Raw genomic sequence first — 5,155 nt, 5'->3', positions numbered from 1 at the left:
TGAACCGTCAGTTGTCCAAACTCAAACAATCCCCAGCAACGGTGCCAAAAACTTGGTGCACGAAATTGTGATCATCAACAATGGCGCCAAAAACTTGGTAGCGCTCTCAAACATGAATCACACTTTGTCACAACTTTGCACAACTAACCAGCAAGTGCACTGGGTCGTCCAAGTAATAAACCTTACGTGAGTAAGGGTCGATCCCACGGAGATTGTTGGTATGAAGCAAGATATGGTCATCTTGTAAATCTCAGTTAGGCGGGTTCAAATGGTTATAATGGTTTTTGAAAATAATAATAAATAAAACATAGAATAAAGATAGAGATACTTATGTAAATCATTGGTAGGAATTTCAGATAAATGTATGGAGATGCTTTGTCCCTGTTGAATCTCTACTTTCCTACTACCTTCCTTCAATCCTTCATACTCCCTTCCATGGAAGGCTGTATGTAGGGCATCACCGTTGTCAATGGCTACATCCCATCCTCTCAGTGAAAATGGTCCAAATGCTCTGTCACAGCATGGCTAATCATCTGTCGGTTCTCGATCATGTCAGAATAGAATCCATTGATTCTTTTGCGTCTGTCACCACGCCTAACAATCACGAGTTTGAAGCTCGTCACAGTCATTCAATCGCTGAATCCTACTTGGAATACCACAGACAAGGTTTAGACTTTTCGGATTCTCAAGAATGGCCGCCAATAATTCTAGCTTATACCACGAAGATTCTAGTTAAGGAATCCAAGAGATATTCGCTCGTTCTAAGTTAGAACGGAAGTGGTTGTCAGTCACGTGTTCATATGTGAGAATGATGATGAGTGTCACAGATCATCACATTCATCATGTTCAAGTGCAACGAATATCTTAGAATAAGAATAAGCTGAATTGAATGGAAAACAGTAGTAATTGCATTAATTCTCGAGGTACAGCAGAGCTCCACACCCTTAATCTATGGTGTGTAGAAACTGCACCGTTGAAAATACATAAGTGATGGTCCAGGCATGGCCGAATGGCTAGCCCCCATAAACATGATCAAAGGATCAAAAGGTGAACAAAATTAATCCAAAGATGTCTAATACAATAGTAAAATGTCCTATTTATACTAGACTAGTTACTAGGGTTTATAGAAATAAGTCTAAATGCAGAAATCCACTTCCGGGGCCCACTTTGGTGTGTGCTTGGGCTGAGCTTGAGCTTTACACATTCAGAGGCTTCTTCTGGAGTTAAACGCCAAGTTGTAACATGTTTTTGGCATTTAACTCTGGTTTGTGACGTGTTTTTGGCGTTTTACTCCAGAATGCAGCATGGAACTGGCATTGAATGCCAGTTTGCATCATCTAAACTCGAACAAAGTATAGACTATTAGATATTTCTAGAAAGCTCTGGATGTCTACTTTCCAACGCCATTGAGAGCATGCCATTTAGAGTTCTGTAGATCCAGAAAATCTATTTCGAGTGTAGGGAGGTCAGAATCTAACAGCATCAGTAGTCCTTTTTCAGCCTGAATCAGATTTTTGCTCAGGTCCCTCAATTCTGCCAGAAAATACCTGAAATCACAAAAAAACACACAAATTCATAGTGAAGTCCAGAAATGTAAATTTTGCATAAAAACTAATGAAAACATCCCTAAAAGTAGCTAGATTCTACTAAAAACGACCTAAAAACAATGCCAAAAAGCGTATAAATTATCCGTTCATCAGTTATCCTTCTCTTGTTCATCAACATTAATGATGCTCGTCGCCTTCTTGAGGAGGGGCTTAGCTTTTGGTGCTTGGTGCGCCTTGGTGGTAGATCTTTGAGGTGCCCTTTTGGTAGGCGGTTTCTTCGGTGCCTTTTCCGTACCCTTTTTGATGACCATCCTAAAAAGGGGGAAAAGGAGGAGACATTCAACTCAAAGAAATACCCGTGAATAGTAACATGCAAGTGAGAAAGAAAGCCACAAAGAATAAGTGTCTTGAAAACATGACAACTGCAACATGTAGGCAAGACAACAATGGAAACAATGGGCAAGTCACGAGCATGTGATGCCAGAGTGATATAAGCATGCAAGTAAAAGGCATGAGAGGCATACGATCAAGCATCAATAACAAGAAGTAACTCATAAGGAATGAGCAAATAAATGGGAAACGTGAAGAGTAATGGGCTCAATGCACATAGAAATAAGTAAGTGAATGAGAAAAGGCACTATGTTAAAAGCGTCAAGTCAATTTTGCAACAAGAACTCATAAGTGCCTTTCAACAAACACTTGGTATGCAACTTTGAAGCAGTAAGTTGATGACATGTCATCATGTCATGTTTTTCTATGCTTTTTCATACAAGAAATTGATGATTAGTGCTTAAATATTGAATGCTTTTTGTGCTTAACTGGTATATTTCTTTAATCTTTTAATTTTATAAACTTTGTAGAAAATAAGTGAAAAAAGAAGCAAAAAGCACAAAATAAGCTAAAAAGGAGAAAATAGGAATTCTGGGGCACCTTTTTGAGCTTGGGCACACTTTGGAGCCATAGGCTACGCTTTTAAAAGCGTGGCCTATGATTTAAACAAAGAAAAGGCTCTTGGCGCGAAAACATAACGACGCGCAAGAGTACAAGACGCGCACGCATTTTGCAAGGAATAGAAGGCTCAGGCTGGAGGATTAGAGACTCCAAATCTCTTTTGGAGGATTAGAGACTCCAGAGAGCTTAGCATAGTTGATACACTTTTATTTTTCTGCACTATTACATTTTAGTATTCAATTTGGCTTATACAGTTTCAGTTTCTTATAATTCTCTTCTGCAAATTTCCTTTTTTGCAACTTTACATTTGAGTTTGCTGTGATCTGAATTTACTTTTCATGCAATTTAAATCATCTGCAATTGTTTTGAGTTTTGATTTAATGCTTTCTTTAATTTCTCTGCACCCAATTTCCTTTACATTTGATGCAATTTACTTTTCTTGCTCTTTAAGGTTCTGCTAATTTACATTCTGCAATTTACATTCTCTGTAATTTACTTTCTGTCGCTTCATTTTCACCCAATTCCCAACTGTTAGCTTGACTAAACTAATCACCTCACTAAAGTTGCTTGATCCATCAATCCCTGTGGGATCGACCTCACTTTGTAGTTATTACTACTTGATGCGACCCGGTACACTTGCCGGTGTGTTTGTGTGGAAATCTAATTTTTCACCCATCATAAGTGGAGGAATTGTAACAATGTAGCACCCCAAAATGCATTACTAATCATCATATAGCACCACATATCACAAAGGAATCAAACATAGCAAAATAACCCATTAATACAAGAGATAACTCCATCCTCAACACCCATGAAAAATAGAAGAAAGAATCAAGCAAATAACAAAAATGCATAAAGGAGAAGCTAACAAAGAAAGAATGCAAAGAAATGCAACTAAGAAAAGAAAAGGAATTGAAACAAAACAAAGAGAAAAGAAAGGTGAGTAATACCTTGAGAGGGGGAAGAATGTGGTGTAGAATGCAAGTGACGAGAGGAGAAGAAAAATGGGAGAAAGAGATGAGAAAGAAAAGTGTGGGACCGCCAGAGGTGGTGGTCGCCCGTGGGTGGCACTGCCGGTGGTAGTGGGCGGAGATAGGGTGGTAGGAATGGGTAAAGAAGAAGTGGGGAAGACGAAGAATGAAGAAAAGAGTGAAATAAGGTGCACTGGTTTGAAATTGCATCGCAAAATCGACACCCGCGCGCCATCCACACATACGCGTGGATGAGCAGGAATCAGTAAGGAGACAGAGGCGTCGCCCATGCGTACGCGTGGGCAGCAGAAGCAGGGAGGACGCGTACGCGCAAGTGGCGCACATGCGTGGGGGGAATTGCGCTAGTAGTGCAATGTCAGCATGAAACTTGCGCAACTCTCTGGTTTTTTTACTAGGAGTTGGCTATATAGATTATCGACGCGTACACGTCAAGCGCGCGCATACGTGCATTGGCATAAAGCAAGCAATGCATTAGCATCGCCCATGCTTACGCGTGGGTGGGAGCTGGGCTCCTAGCACAGTTTTCGCGCGATGTTCGTGCAACTCTTAGGAAAAATGTACCAGAGGTGAAGTTACGCGATCGATGCGTGCGCATCATGCACGTTCACTCGTGGATGCACGGATCAGCAAAAAGGACGGGTACGCGTGGGCAGGGTTAGGCGTTGGGCACAGTGTCAGCATAAACATCGTCTAACTCTTTGGAAAATGTACCAAGATTTGCAGGTGGCACAGTTGACGCGTGTGCGTCGCCCACGCTTACGCGTAGGTTGTGCACTCATGACCAGGGACGCGAACGCGTCAGGCACGCGTACGCATGAGTGGGGTCAGGCGTGGGGCTCAGTGCTGGCTCAATTCTCGCATAACTCTCTGGATTTTTGTACCAGGAGTTGCGAAGGCCATCGACGCGTACGCGTCTAGCACGCTCACGCGTAGGTACCCCTTTTTTTTCATAAACACGAAGAGATGCATTTTTAGCACAAATTTAGTAGGCATGCAAGCTAAAAGGACCAAAAACACTCAAAAAACCATGCAATACTTAAAATAGAGTGTTTTCTTCCACACTATGAATCTACTTACTTAAGATCAATGCAATCCTTCATGAACAACTTAACTAAGGCAACCAAAATCAAGTCTAGAACTAAGCAATCATCAAATCAACAAAGAGTCAAGAACTATATACAAAAGATACAAATAGGAAGATCTTACCATGGTGTGGTGTCTCCCACATAGCACTTTTGTTTAACGTCCTTAAGTTGGATGGTCATAAGCTCATGGCTTTTCTTCTTGGAGTGCATCCTCTAGGAGGAACACCTCAACTTCCTTGTTGCTTTTCACCTTTTCCTAATGGTATAGCTTTAGACAATGACCATTAACCTTGAAGATTGTGCGGCTAGAAGTATGACACAAGCGATACACCTCATACGGTTCCACTTTCTCTACTCTATAGGGTCCTTCCCATCTTGATCTCAATTTTTCAGGCATCAACCTCAATCTAGAGTTGTAGAGAAGGATAAGCTCTTTGACTCTAAATTCTCTTCTTTGGATGTTTTTGTCATGCACCGCTTTCATTTTCTCTTTGTAGAGTCTAGAACTCTTATAAGCTTCTAATCTCAAACACTCCAATTCCACTAATTGTGGCTTTCTTTCACTTCCCCCCCCCCCCCA

This window comes from Arachis hypogaea, chromosome 5 (assembly GCF_003086295.3).
Source record: "Arachis hypogaea cultivar Tifrunner chromosome 5, arahy.Tifrunner.gnm2.J5K5, whole genome shotgun sequence".
NCBI lineage: Eukaryota > Viridiplantae > Streptophyta > Magnoliopsida > Fabales > Fabaceae > Arachis > Arachis hypogaea.
This window is presented reverse-complemented; position numbering follows the sequence as displayed.